This window comes from Lissotriton vulgaris, chromosome 6, assembly GCF_964263255.1.
Source record: "Lissotriton vulgaris chromosome 6, aLisVul1.2, whole genome shotgun sequence".
Classification (NCBI taxonomy): Eukaryota; Metazoa; Chordata; class Amphibia; order Caudata; family Salamandridae; genus Lissotriton; species Lissotriton vulgaris.
The window spans coordinates 190,776,354-190,790,815 of NC_141694.1; the positions used below are offsets into that span (position 1 = coordinate 190,776,354).

Consider the following 14,462-nt stretch of genomic DNA (forward strand, 5'->3'; position numbering starts at 1 on the left):
GGGGGAGGGGGTCCGGGGTGGGTGGGAGTTGGTGGGGGTGGATAGGGCTCTGTTTCTTTGTTGATGTTTATTTTGTTTTTTTCAAAAAGGCAGCATCGATCTACGAACTGGTTGCACCATCTGGCCGACAGTTTCTCCTCGCGGGGTCGCCCTCCGGGTTGTAGACCTATTGGCTGTGTTTCATTGTTGTCTAATTACGCTCTGACGGCCGGTGGATGTAGGCAGCCCAGCTGTGTTCCCTGATATGTCTCTGCCGAATAAAAAACGTCTGATTCTAGAAAAGCTCATGGAAACCAGCCATAGAATCTAGGAAACTCTCCCTCATTAGAACAACAGCCGCATTAGTTAAGTTTGAGAATAAACTGGGCAGGCGCCCCACCATAGAATTATTAGAAATTTACAGAGCTAAATGCATATCAAGTGCACTTTACGGGGCGGGTATTTGGGGACATGCCAAGATTGAGGAGATGCAAAAGGTGGAAAACACCTTCCTACGTTTCCTCCTGGCACTACAGCAGGGTTCCTCCACGTATGCCTGCCACTTGGAAGTGGGTGTGCCATACATATCAGACCTGATACGTATCGAACCCCTTCTCTTGTGGCACCGCATCTGGACAGCACGGGAGACAACTCTTTGCAGGGGTATCGTAGAGGATTGCCTCTCCCTAGATATGTCTTTAAAGATTAGCTGGATCGCCTACATCAGAAAATTCTTTTGCGATCTCGGCATGATCCATTACTTTTAATCCCCCAGCACAATAGCTGTAATTCCACGCAAGAAGTTTACAAAGATCTGTCTGGCCCACTTAGAATCTCTCCGACTCGTTAGTGAGGTTTCAAAAGTCACGGTTCAGCACTCAGTACAGATCCAAACAACACCCATGGTCCAGCCCTATCTAACTTACAACTTCACAGGCTATGAAAGATTCTTCCTAGTTAAGTTCAGACTGGACAGCTTTCACCATCTGGTCACTTTTCCCCAAATCAACCTCTGGAAAAAACCTCTCCAAGCTTGTCCATGTGACGACAGCTCCCCCCAATCTACAATCCATATTACACTGTTCTGTAAATTTTACCATGAACCGAGATATCTCTGGCTTTTGCCAATCCTCAAGGTTATGGGTTTACGAAAATGCCGCCCAGCTTATCTCGCTCTGCAATTCCTTGATGCCGAACCTTTTGCCAGAAGGGTAGCGATTTTCTTGAAGATAATTATTAAACACAGGCAGAAACTGGTTTGAACTAGGGTTGCATTCCCCCTTAGCTAATAGTTCCCCACTCTTTGTAAGTACTGTAAAAAGCCCCCAGCGAGTTACCATATGGAAACTTTTAACCTCTTTTTAACCATTCATGTATTTATCTTTTTGATAGTTTTATTATAAATCTTGTATTGTAGCAACTCTAGCAGTGTCTTTTATTATCTGCATACATCTGGGTTATAATCATTCCATGACACTGGATTTTTATATGGGTGAAACTGTGCTTCATATTAACCGAAAATATTCGACATACAGTATGAATTTTAAACTTTTTGTAAAATTGTGTACATTAATTTTATTGTGCTTTTATGGTTGTTTTTCTTACACCCGAATAAAGCTTGTTCTTATTCTGATTCGGAGTGTAATACGTTTGTGTATGTTGGTGCAAACTGGGAAAAGAGCAGTACCCTGTCACTAGAGGTGGTATGCAGGGGGAGTAGTACCCGGTCATGAGACGGTCTATGGGACAGTATAGTGTAGATGTGGAAGAAGAGAAGAACAACATTGTGAGAGGTTGCAAGCGGAAGAAGAACTTAGAGTAGTGAAAATGTGGAAAAGTCTAGTACCCCATGGTGCCGTGAGTGATAGCCAAAAGCTTCACATGGGTGTGCTTTGGGAGCAGTAAGTATTCTGTACACATTGGAAGAATTGATAGGTGTGTGGTATAGAATATTGAGTTCATCTGGTACATAATGGAGTTGATTGGTGTTGTGTTTGATGTAGCTCTAGAGTGTTGTAGGTGAGTACTTCTTTACCTGCCAGAGTGGTCTGGTGTCAATGGCTGTAATTTTGGATTGCTCCAGTGTATGATTGTTATGTTGCGTCAATAATGTTTCAGTATGTGTCCACTGAAGGCTGTCATCATTGTGTTTGGAAGACATCCTGACCTCTCCTGGTGCAGTTTCCAGCCGGTGCTTTACTGGGTGCAGATTACGTGTTTTTTTTTAACCTGCACTTGGTCATGCTGGTTTGACCAGGCAGTGTGATTGGGTGACGGGCATGTTGGGAGTGCTGGGCTGCACTTCTGTGTGTGAGGTGCAGTGTGTTGGCTTTGTGGGGATTCGTGTGAACTTGTGGAAGAAAATGAACGTGTGCACTTGTAGTGGTGTGTAGTCTAGGAAAGTGAGGTGGATGTCTAGGGATATTGTATATGGGTGTAGCTGTAATGACAGAATTTGTGTTGGAGTCTGGTCAAGTGAAGTTTGAGTTAAGGTGGCGTATTGTTAAAGCTTTCATTATTTTTTTAATATGTAGATTTATGGGTGACAGGAAAACCCTTTGTTGAAAAAAGTTGGTTAGTTCTGTGACCTGGCTGTTGCATGGCTGGACGTCCGTGACTACATGTCCTGTGTGTATAAAGGCTGTGAGGCACTGTAAGTGGTGGTAGGGCTTCATGTTCAGAGAGGTCGCAAGACTTGCACATCTTGGACTGTTGTGCAGTGGTAGTTACAACCTTATTGTTGGCCTGTTCTTTGTTTCACACAAGTGTAGGGAGTCATGTGTCTTGACCAGTTGCAGCATTTCTGTGACTATGTTGTCTTTGTGTGTCTGCATGGATACTGGACAGTTACTCTAACAGGATGTTGTTGGGTAGATGTGTAAACTAGACCGGTTGGAGATCCGGTGATTGTGAATGATTTCCCCTGCACTTTATAAGCAAGGGAATGGCTGTTGCTTTGTTGTTTGTAAGAAAGGGAGGCGTGTTTCCATTCCCTTTATTTTAAGAGTGATGGAATAGAATGTTAGCATGTAGTCTGCGGTGGAAGCTGGGAAAGCGTTGCAGTTGGACGGAGGATGACCCCTTGACAGGTAATACCTGGAGTTACTGTATCATAAGGGCCTAATTAAAGAACTTATTTCCTTCCTAAGTGGTTCCAGACACTTGTGTGAATACCCTAGCTCCAACAACAATGCAAAATGCAGACCTACTGACATTAGCGCCGGAAGTCTCTCTCTGTTTATATTTGTTTCCTTGCAAACAACCTCTATAAAGGTCTGCTGCTAGACCTAAAAAAGGTAACAGACTGAACAATGGGACGGTTTCTGTATTTTCCAAATCAGTCATTGAGGATTAAGCATCAGTGCAAGGTAAGAATGGGCACGGTCAAGAGATTGTCTGGAAGAACAAGAAAATGCAACTAGAGTCTAGACTCTAGACTGTCCCAGACATGACATACTGGGAAGGAATGCCAAGCCCACTAGCTGGATTTGCATTGCGGCTGGCGCCATAAGACAGCGCAAACTACAGGCTCTCATTACATTAGTCAGCCTTGCTGCACAGTAAACAACAAAAAGCAGTCAGAACAATTTCCACTAGCTTTTTTTTTCAAGCTCACGCCCAACCAATTAGTGTGCTACTGCGTGCTCTACAAAATAAAACTTACAGGTTTGTGCACCAATTTTAAATGGCCCTAAATCCACCCTCAGGAATTATATAACATGTTATATTATCCGCATCTACATAGTGTCTTTTGCCACTAATATGGCACGGTGGCGCTTCGTATGATGCAAAAGCAAAAGAGAAACTCTGGTTCTCAGACCTTTATGGCTACCTAGGATTATAAGTGGTCACACACGGTCATATGTGACTCCAAACGACATCCTGAATCACCAAAAAGGATCTGCGGCGATAGCAGTGCTTAATTTGTAAAATAAAATAAAAAAGTGCCAGGGCCCTCGGCCACGGCGGCTTGCACCACGCATTGCCCCAGTTAGCGCTGCCATCACAGTACCTACACAACTCCTAATCATCACACTGCTACAGTGTGACAATTTAGCCTGTTTGGGGCCCCAAAGCTATAAGAATGGCTTGGGCAGCTGTATTAATTGTTTTAAATATATATTTAATTAATAAAACAATTTTTGTTCTGCTGGTCTCTAAATCACCTTAACAGCGCTACCATGTAACAGCTGTTATAAGTGGCTGTGTTGACAAGTAAGGGCCGGTGTGGAGCACCGGAAACCATCGCTCATATTAAGCACTGACAGATAGCCTCCTACACCAAACGTGCACACAAAACTACTTCAAAAATGTTGCAGCATGTGCATTGGCATAGGCCAGGTCTCTATATTGCCCCCGCCAACACACACACACTGTTTAGGAAGGGTAGTCAGGGAGTTTCTCATATTTTCCCATACCGAGAAGAAGTGTAATCGTTGTAATTTTGAAGAATCCCCAAAAATGAAGAATTCATGATATGACATTTCTGCTCACGGTTAGGAAAAGATGCTGAGGGAGGCACCCAATGTGAGAGTGGCACACGGAGAGCCTCCCTCAACAGCCACAATACAACTCTAGTCCTGTATTTCGCTTACACTAAAATTACACAGATTTTATTTTGTACAGGAAACGTCCATACTTTTACTACCAGTTCCATAATATACATTTGAGACCTGAAAACCCTACCTCTTTATTGATGCCAGTCTGTGCTTGCTGCCACTGTGGTAGGTTAGACTCACACTCACAGAGAGAAGCCAGCAGAGGGCAGAACAGGAGCAGTCTAACTCAGGGTAGGCAGGAAGAATGCCAGTAGAACCTGTGGAGTTCACAAGGACAGCCGCCAGGGATTACATGATGGACAGAAACACCCATAGTGCCATGGTGCAGGGAGTCACTCAGACACAGGATGACTGGGAGGACCATGAAACTAAAACTGTGCTTTCATACCTCCACTACTTAGTGATGAAGGGGAACTACAGCTGGTTGTGGTCCTACTTGATGTGGCAAAAGTCTAGAACTAACAGCAACATCTTACCTCCCTGACTTCAGAAAAAAGGTCCAAGCATTAATCCTCTCCTACCTGGAGAGAAACAATACCCTGCTCAATGAACTCCCAGACACCACCACCACGAAATGCATTCTGCACACCAAAGCATGTCTCATCAAAGGCCACAGGAGGTTCAGCCACATCACCCCAACACTTTAGGAATTACTTTGTCTGCGATGCCAAGCCGCCTTATCTTCAAAACCTCCTACATCATGTCCAAAGAATCTAGAAATGGCATCCGACCTATTGGGGTCAGAACGTAAGACATTCTCTCAGGTGGACAACGTCATACCAAGTACCAGTATCTCATGAGACTGTAATCTAAGAAATGCAAAAAAAAAAAAAAAATAAGAAAAAAAAGAGAGTGGCAGGCCTATTCCACCCACGCTCACAGAATCCGACACTTGCCCACTTACATCAGAACAGTTCCCACGCCTTGTCACAGAGAAAGGAATGGAAGACACCTCTCTAGGCAAAGCTATTGCCCCATTTTCAGTGCTCTGTTGCTCTCTACCTAGGACTGCATCATGCAATAACAAAAAAGAAATTCTAGTCCTGCTTGTAGCAAAATGTCATCTTGAGTTACTATGAGCCTTCTTATACTCTAGTTAAGTGACTGAAATTACTTTATTAGACAATAGAGAGGAAGCAGGCCATCACATTTCTTGCGGACCACCAGTCGCGGCTGCAGCGAGAAATAACAAATAAATATACACTTACCTTCTGCTCCCGCACCTCGCTGCTCCTGTACTCAAGGACTGCAGTTCCCATGAGCGCAGACTCCCAGCTCAACACACAATCCCATCGCTTCTCTCATGCTATTACTCCAAGCATGGGAGAAGAACTGGGATTGGGCCGGACACTCCAGCAGGGACTGGAAGTGCTCCTGAGCCCTGCAGATATCTCCAAGGAATAGCCTGGAGATATGCAAGTGCGCATGTCAGTTTGGCCGGCCGGCCAAATGGACATGCGCACTTTCAGTGCCCACTACTCCTTCTCCCCTCGTTGATGATGCTGCGATCTGGCTCCTCCCCAGGTGGACTCAGCACACTCAGCCGAGTCAATGAAAAATAAAACAATGATAAAAGTGTTTTTTTATCATTTTATTTGTCATTTTCTGCCTTTAGGCAGTGGGGCGTCACTCTTCCGCCTTAGTGGCGAATCCAACCCTGCTGACCACTTGGCAGCTTTCACAACCACAATTCATAAAGTACTGCTCTGCTGCCTTTGCACAAATCTGAGCCATGCTGGCCTTGCAGAATTTCTGGCCTCTCACTCACCAAATGAAAGCGCGTGTCTCTGTCGACATCACCTGCGAGGTGTCATCATATTCCGCTTTATCATGGCTCCAGTTCAATGTACATGGCCCACGTGGCATAAGTCATTGGTGACTACAATTTGGCTTTCCATTGATGCACGCAGATCCATGTAAACTAAAAGACTTCTAGTTGCCTCCAGCAAGTCGCAGACAGCTTGACGCACAAGCAGCCGACTTGGCTTTCTTGCATCAACGAACTGGACCATGGTAATCATTTTAAACATTCACACCTCGTTAATGTGGAATTGAAGGGGCAGTGTCGGTGAAATCTCGGCAACAGGGGGTCATCTGGGCTCCCACGAGGCCTCACCGGGATACTGACCACGTTGCGTTTGCCACTGTGAATCATGCAGTGAACTGTCCATCCCTGCAGGTGCTGGACTGCTGGAGAACTGCTCTTTCGGCAGCTTGTAACAGAATCCGCACAGATGAAACATGGCTCCCATCAAAGAATAATGGAGGGCTTTCCATTTAAAGGAACAGTCTCCTGGTTCACAAAGCATCTGGGTGTAAAGTCAGAAATCTGCCATAAAGGTGCTTTCACATTTCGGCGAAAATACCGACTTTTTACCTATTTCTATAACAAACCCAGTAACTCGCCGGGAAATCTGACCATAATACATAGGTAAAATCTGCTGATGGACATTTTCCAAAAGGTGGCAGATTCTGCATGAGTGAAAGTCATGCTAACACTCCCCGGAATTCTATTTCTCTATGGTGAAATCGTTTCCCACTGCAGAATCCTTCCACCCTAAACTGGAGGTGTTACTTTCCCAGTCATACCCAGGAGACACACTTCCTTCCGTTTTCGGTAGAGGTAAAGTAGTGTGCCTTTCCAGAGTGGAGAGCTATTTGATGGAGCTGAGTCAATGCAAAAACAGAAGAATTGTGGGTGTTCACTCACTGCTGTTGAGTCCCAGACAGAAATTCCTCAAACCTGCTCCTGGCTATAAACGTTTGAATGTGGCACCTCGACTATAGTTGTGGTATTGCCGCATTCGTAGGTACACTTAAAAACATGTAAAAATCAACCAGTCCTGATCCTCTGAAACAGATTATGGCAATTACATTTGCAAACGGCAGTGCCCCCTAAGGTCGTCCTACCTGTAAAACAATTGTTGGTAACAAACATCCTGCGTTAGATTTAAAATGTTTGGAAACCGTGCACTATAGTGTAATAATGCATCTCTTTTGTTCGTCATCCCCAGACGTCCAGCCCTTGGCATACTCAAGTGCCACTGCGTTGTGCAGTTCCTGCCATGTAGATTCAAACAGTCTTGATGGCACAGGAGTTGTGCTGCCAAGCCACATGGGAGGTTGCTAGCCTTCAGGGGAGTATGGCAACTAGTTTAAAGAGATAGGTGTTACCAGCTATCCTCCTCCGGCCCTTCAATCTCTTAAAAAGATCAAAGGTTGCCAATGAAATCTAACACCATAAGAAAAGAGTTCAGTAATAGCACCACAGACCAAAAGTGGCAAGTCATCAGATTTAAGGAAACACCAAAACTTTACAACTACTTCGCTCGAAGCCAGTCCGAATCAGAAGGAAGGTGATTAGGATGGTAACTGATGCCAACCTTTCTTACACACATACTCAGCATTTCATGGAGAAGTTTGGGGTCTCACGTTGGACCATGGCCACACTCAAACCAGCCTCTGCAAGAGAGAAGGGAATTTTGCCCTCCTTTGAGGTCACCCCAGATTCTTTGCATTTATAGGAGTGGGACTAGCGGCCTGTTTCTCTTTGAGAACTAGGAGATATTTAAATATCTCCCAGTGCCCGCACCCTGATCCCTAAAGAAGGTTGTCATGATTACTTGCAATGAGCATACAATACTCTGTAGTAAGGCCACAGGAGTATGGTGCAGAAAGGCGCCAGATGCATCTTAGTCAAACGTGACTGTACCCTTCCATCACCCACATGTGAGACTTTAAAACACTGATTTAGGGCTGATATTGCAGGCCTGAACATTAACACGCCACCAATAAGTAGTGCTTTGGAGCCCATAAGGCCTTGGTGCATAATGTAAAAAAGGATATCATATCAAATAAGGAACTGTAATGTCTCTGCCACAGAAGTCAAACGTGCTATGTATTGTATAGTAATAAACAAGACTTTTAATTTTGCAAAGGCCCGTTTTCAGAGTAAAAGCCACATTTTCACAAGAGGTCTTGTGAAAATATTACAGAAACTAGGTTTGTGATAAGGTAACATTCATCAAACATCTAATTAGTGAACATATATTTGTGTTAAATATGGTCCAACGATGATTTGTACAAAGGTTGAGCATCTGTACCCCAAGAGTGGACAGCCACCAGGCTGGTTATTGATCTCTGCCTTGCAGTTACAATAATTACATTCCTTAGACCTTCTGAATATGTTTGAAGTGCCTCCCAGAGAAAAACAAAGGCTCTTTGGCAGGTGATGGCCTACTGATATAGCTCTATAAGGAAGGCACAGGAAAGTTAATAATAGCACATCCACCCTTAGTTATTTAGGAATGTGAGGGGAGAGGAAGGCCTAGATGAGCTAAACAAGCATACAGGAACCCTTATAACGGCACAGTTACTTTAAACAGGGCGCTTGAGATTTTGCAACAAAAATATTCCTGATAAACCACTTTGCTGCTCCTGGGAGCTAGGGCTGTAAGAAAATAAGTTACTTACCTGTAACTTTGGTTCTCCAGTATTGGTAACTTTCATAGATTCCCATTGCTTGTATCATTCCCCGTCGTCAGAATGGGAGCCTCGATTAATAAAAAATAACATAGCAGTAGGTACAAAAGAGGAAGAAAGGCCTAGGCCTCATCTCATTTTGTAGCATATCCACCTCTTTTTGCAAAAGAGACCAAAAACCATTCAACAAACAATCAGATTAGCCTCACCCCATAGAACCTTCCTGAGAAAGCCTCAGAGCCTCAGATTTTCGTAGCCGTTCTGTAACAGTAATCACATATGCTGAAGGCTAAGCTTTCTCAGGGGAGGAGGGTGGGTGTATGGGAATCTATGAAAGTTACCAACACTGGAGAGCCAAAGTTACAGGTAAGTAACTTGTTTTCTTACTCGAGTATTGGAACTTTCATAAATTCCCATAGCTTGTATCAGAGTAGCTAGCAGTTAGCAATAAAACACATTTTGTGACAGAAATACTGAAACCACATTGTATCCATACTTTCATGATAAGTTAACAGACCTTAAAACAGTAGTCAGTAAAACATTATCAGATACAAAATGTGCAATAACAGGAACGAGGGATAGAAGGAAAAGCTCACCGCTTATTGGAAGAGATTCCGTAGGACTGCTTGTCCCACTGCCGCCTCACTCCGTGTGGAAGAGTCCAAGCAGAAGTGCTTTGTGAAAGTATGGGCACTGCTCCATGTAGCTGCCCTACAAATGTCCTTGATAGGAACTCCAGCGAAGAGAGCAGCAGATGATGAAACTGATCTTGTGGAGTGAGCCCGGGCACGTCCTTCTAGCTGCTTACCCGCCGCTTGGTGACAGTTGTGAATTGCGATGGCAATCCAACGTGAAATCCCTTGCTTTGAAAGGGGAAAACCTTTTCGAGGAGCACTAAAAGCGACAAAGAGTTGTGTAGACTTCCTGAAAACCTCTGTGCGTTGATGATAACATTTCAGCCATTTCTGGACATCCAAGGAATGAAGAGACCTTTCTGCTGGAGTCGTAGGTTGAAGGAAAAAAGATTTTAGAACGACAGGTTCATTCAAATGGAAATCCGAAGGGACCATTGGAATAAATTTCGGATTAGTCCTTAGAATTAGAGTGTCATTTTTGAACTGTAAAAAGGGTTCCTTAATCGCAAAAGCTTGAAGTTCTCCAACTCTCCTGGCCGATGTTAAGGCTAGAAGGAGAGCCACCTTCCATGACAACAATTTTAGATCCACTCTATGAATAGGCTGAAACGGAGGTCTCATGAGATGAGCAAGAACCCATTTGAGTTGCCACATTGGTGGTGGAGGTCGAACCGGAGGGAAAACTCTAAAGAGTCCGTTCAGAAATTGTTTAACAATGCTTGCAGACCAGAGGGAAAGGTCAGAGGCTGTCCGTCTGAATCTAGAGATAGCCGCCAGGTGTACCTTGATGGAATAACGTGCAAGACATTATTTGGCCAGAGACAGAATGTAAGGTAATATTTGATGAGGAGCAGAAGAGAACGGATGAAGGTTCTCTCGGTGGCACCACAAACAAAACGTTTCCATTTTGCGCAATAGGTCTTATATGTACCTGGTGCACGGGCTTGCGCTAAAACCTCTTTACAGTCTTGAGGGATATTTAAACTCTGGAACTCCCGGTGCTCAGGAGCCACGTTGTCAACTGAAGTGAGCTGGGGTCCGGATGCACCACTTGGCCCTGGGACATCGTCAATAGAGAAGGAATGGGAAGCAGGTGAACCGGCTGATCTTGAGAGAGTAGGAGAAGCTCTGTGAACCAGAACTGGCGGGGCCACGCTGGTGCTATTAGAATCATAGTGCAGGGTTCCGTCTTGAGTTTCCTGAGTAATCTTGGAATCAGGGGAATTGGCGTAAAAGCGTAAACAAATGTGCCTGAACAAGCCATCGAATGAGCATTCCCCAACGAGCCTCGATGGTGATCCCTGCTTGCATAAAACCGGCATTCCCTGTTGTCTGGTGTAGCGAACAGGTCTATGGACGGAGTGCCCCAACAAGTGAAAATCACGTTGAGTGCCCTGATCCAGTTCCCACTCGTGACAGACTGACTTCAGATGACTCAACATATCTGCTGTTGTGTTTAGGGTACCTGGAAGATGCTCTGCTGAGAGAGCTATTTTTTGAAGAATTGCCCATTCCCAGATCTCTTGGGCCTCCTTGGAAAGAAGTTGAGATCTTGTTCTACCTTGCTTGTTCACATAGTGCATGGCCATTGTGTTGTCTGTACGGACCAGGACTGTGGAGTTCCGAATCCTCCGAAGGAAAGCTGTAAGGCCAAACGAATCGCCTTGAGCTCCAGAATATTGATGTGGAGAGTGCTTTGCTCGGGTGTCCAGTGCTCGCTTACTTGAAGGTCTTGCAAAACCGCTCCCCAGCCTTCTAGAGAGGTGCCCGTGGTCAGTATCAAAGGAGCTGGAGCAACTTTGAAAGTGAGACCTTTCCAGATATTGTCTTTGATGGTCCACCAGTTGACCACCTCTTTCATAAGAGGAGTGACTATTATCTTGTCGTCGATCGAGCCTTCCGCCTGGCGCCATTGAAAGTCCAGTTGTTCTTGCAAGGGGTGCATACCAAGTCTGCAATGCGGAACTAAGGGAATGCAGGATGAAATCGATCCTAGGAGAGATTTGTATAGACGGACAGCCAGAGTTCGTTTTTTCTGCAATTGACGGGCAGAAAGAAATAGCCTTTTCTGTCTTTCCTCTGATGGGAAAGCTTTGCAACAAGTTGTATCCAGAATTGACCCTAGAAACTTGGCCGACCTGGATGGATGAAGGACTGACTTGTCTCTTAAGTTGAAGACCCAGATGAATGAAAAGCTGAATGCAACTTTCGACTGCCCTTGTAGTTGCTTGAGAAAATGGAGCTTTTTATCAACCAATCGTCCAGGTAGGCAAAAACCTGCAGTGACTGTTTTCTGAGAAACGCTGCAACTGGAGCCAATACCTTTGTGAATATCCGAGGAGCGGATCTGAGTCCGAAAGGCAGGAGTTTGAACTGAAAGTGGCTCTTGGCTACTGTGAAGCGAAGAAATCTCCTGTGGGCTGGGTGAATAGGAACATGGAAGTATCCGTCCTCGAGATCCAGAGCTGCCATATATTCACCTAGATTCAGGAAATGCAAGATATCCTGAAGAGATACCATCCGAAATGAGAGTTTTATGAGATAGGTGTTGAGCTCCCTCAGTTCTAAGATTGGGCGCCATTTTTCTTCCGTCTTGTGAACCAGGGAAAAACCTGGAATAGAACCCTTTTCCTCATTGGGATAGAGGAACTGGCTCTATCGCTCCTTTGATGAGCAGTTGATGAGCTTCGAGACATAGAAGATGCAGATATTTTGATTCGGTGGCGTGAGGGGCTCTGGAAGGTGAAAGGTGTTGAAACTCTAAAGTTTGGCCAAACCGGATGATATTGAGGACCCACCGATCTGATGTTATGATCTTCCAGCTGTGGAGGCATTGTGATATCTTGCCCCCCATTGATGTAACAGGGGGTGAAGGAACAGTAGGCAGAGCCGGGAAGCCGCTATTGGCGTTTAGATTCCTTTCTCCCGTGACTCCCTTGTAGTCCACTTGTAGGCTGGTGAGAGAAAGACGCTGATTGGCCTTGGCGTTGAGAGTACTGAGGTTTGTATGACTGTGAATAGGAGGAGTAGCGCCGTTGGTATCCTCCTCTGTATGTAGAAAAACCTTTTCCTCTTGCACCCCAGAAGAGCACCTTGCGGGATTGCAATATCCCCAGGGACCTTGCCGTCTCTGTGTCCTTTTTGATGTCCTGTAGAGCGTCGATCCCATGCTTTCCAAAAAGCATTTCTCCATCAAATGGTAAATCTAAGATCTTATTCTAGACTTTAGGGCAAAACCAGGTAGCCCGAAGCCAGCCTTGCCGTCTTAGAACACCTGAACCTGCCAAAGCGCGAAAAGCAGAGGTCGCTGTCCATTGCACAATCGATAATTTCTGAAGAAGACCGCTCTCCTTCCTCTAGGATCTTCTTCGCGTCAGCCTTGGAACCATCTGGCAGTTGATCCATAAATGGAAATAAATCGCACCACATTTGGCGATCATATCATCCCAAAATTGCAAGTGCATTGGCAGCTCTAACAAGAAGGCTGGACATAGAGGAAAACCTCTTCCCCACATTGTCTAGGCGCCTACCCTCCTTATCCGGTGGTGTGGTAGGAGGCGCCAATGGATTCTTTGACTTTCTTTGAGCCGCCTGAGAGATAACAGAGTCCGGCTTTGGTTGATCAACCAGGCAAGAGGGACTATCTTCAGGAGCCTTATATTTTTTCTCCAGTCACAGAAGAACAGGGATGACGGTAGCTGGAGACTGCATCATCTTTATTCCCTCACTCCATACATGATCCACAATCGGGATAGAACGGATGGATTTTCTATAAGGCTCCTTAAAATCATAAAGAAAGCATTCCGATTGTACAGTTGGAATAGGAAGGCCAAACCTCTTGGAAGCTCTCTCCATAAGATTATGGAAACCTCTGATGTTTGCTGGAGGAGAATCTATAGGATCCGGTGATGGTGAAGCAGGATCCGGAATTACATATTCATCCCATTCCCTATCCGGTTCCGGGACCTGTTCCACATTCTGATCATCATAAGATGAATCATCATCATCATGTACAGTTACAATATTCTGGCAACCTTCTATTGGTTCCAGCTCCGGAGGTTGAGGTAATTGAGGAGCCACTGTAGCCGAAGAATAGGCCAGGGTTGGTGGAGGCGGCAGTTGCATTGATTGCTGATCAGAGGTTTGGGATGGAAATCCCCTTTTACAATCTAGCAACATGATTTGTAATGTACCTGATAAATGAAGACGGCATGGCTACCATACCCTGTTGTGATTGCTATTGTGGTCTATCTCGTGTAATGTATCGTTGTTGTTCCATGTAATAATCACCAGAATCCGAGTCCTGGTATTTTACTTGAAGTTGGGATGGACTGTAAGCATCCCCATAAGGACCTTCCTCTTCCTCTGAGTATTCTTCGTCCAAGAGCAATGCCGAAGGTACTGGTGTCACTCTAAGAGGAGACGTCATTTCCAGCGTGATTTGGCATCTTTTTAGAAATGTGAATTTTTTGTATCGTCGACGAGGTCGTCGTCGAAGGAATCGTTGACGGAGAGTGGATCATCGACGATGATGGGCTGATCATCGACGGTACCGTCGACAAGCTCAACGTCAGTACCATTGTAGATGTTGTCATCGACATTGTCGCCGTCGTTGTCGACACCATCGTCAGCGTCATCATCGTCGATGTCAAGGTTGTCAACATCGTCGAAGACATTGTGACAGGAACCTGTAGCGTCGACGAAGTCGTTGTCGAAGCTCTCGACGACGGGCCTGTCGACGGAGCTGGAATCGACGCCAGGTGAATTTTTGACGCTGTCGTCGATGTACCTGATATTGTTGATGTCA

General features: G+C 45.1%; 1 protein-coding gene across 2 annotated transcripts in view; it reads right to left on the reverse strand.

Annotated features, from left to right (window-relative positions):
- Nucleotides 1-14,462, reverse strand: part of SUPT3H (SPT3 homolog, SAGA and STAGA complex component) — a 1,963,693-nt gene that overhangs the window by 396,292 nt on the left and 1,552,939 nt on the right. The window lies entirely within an intron of this gene.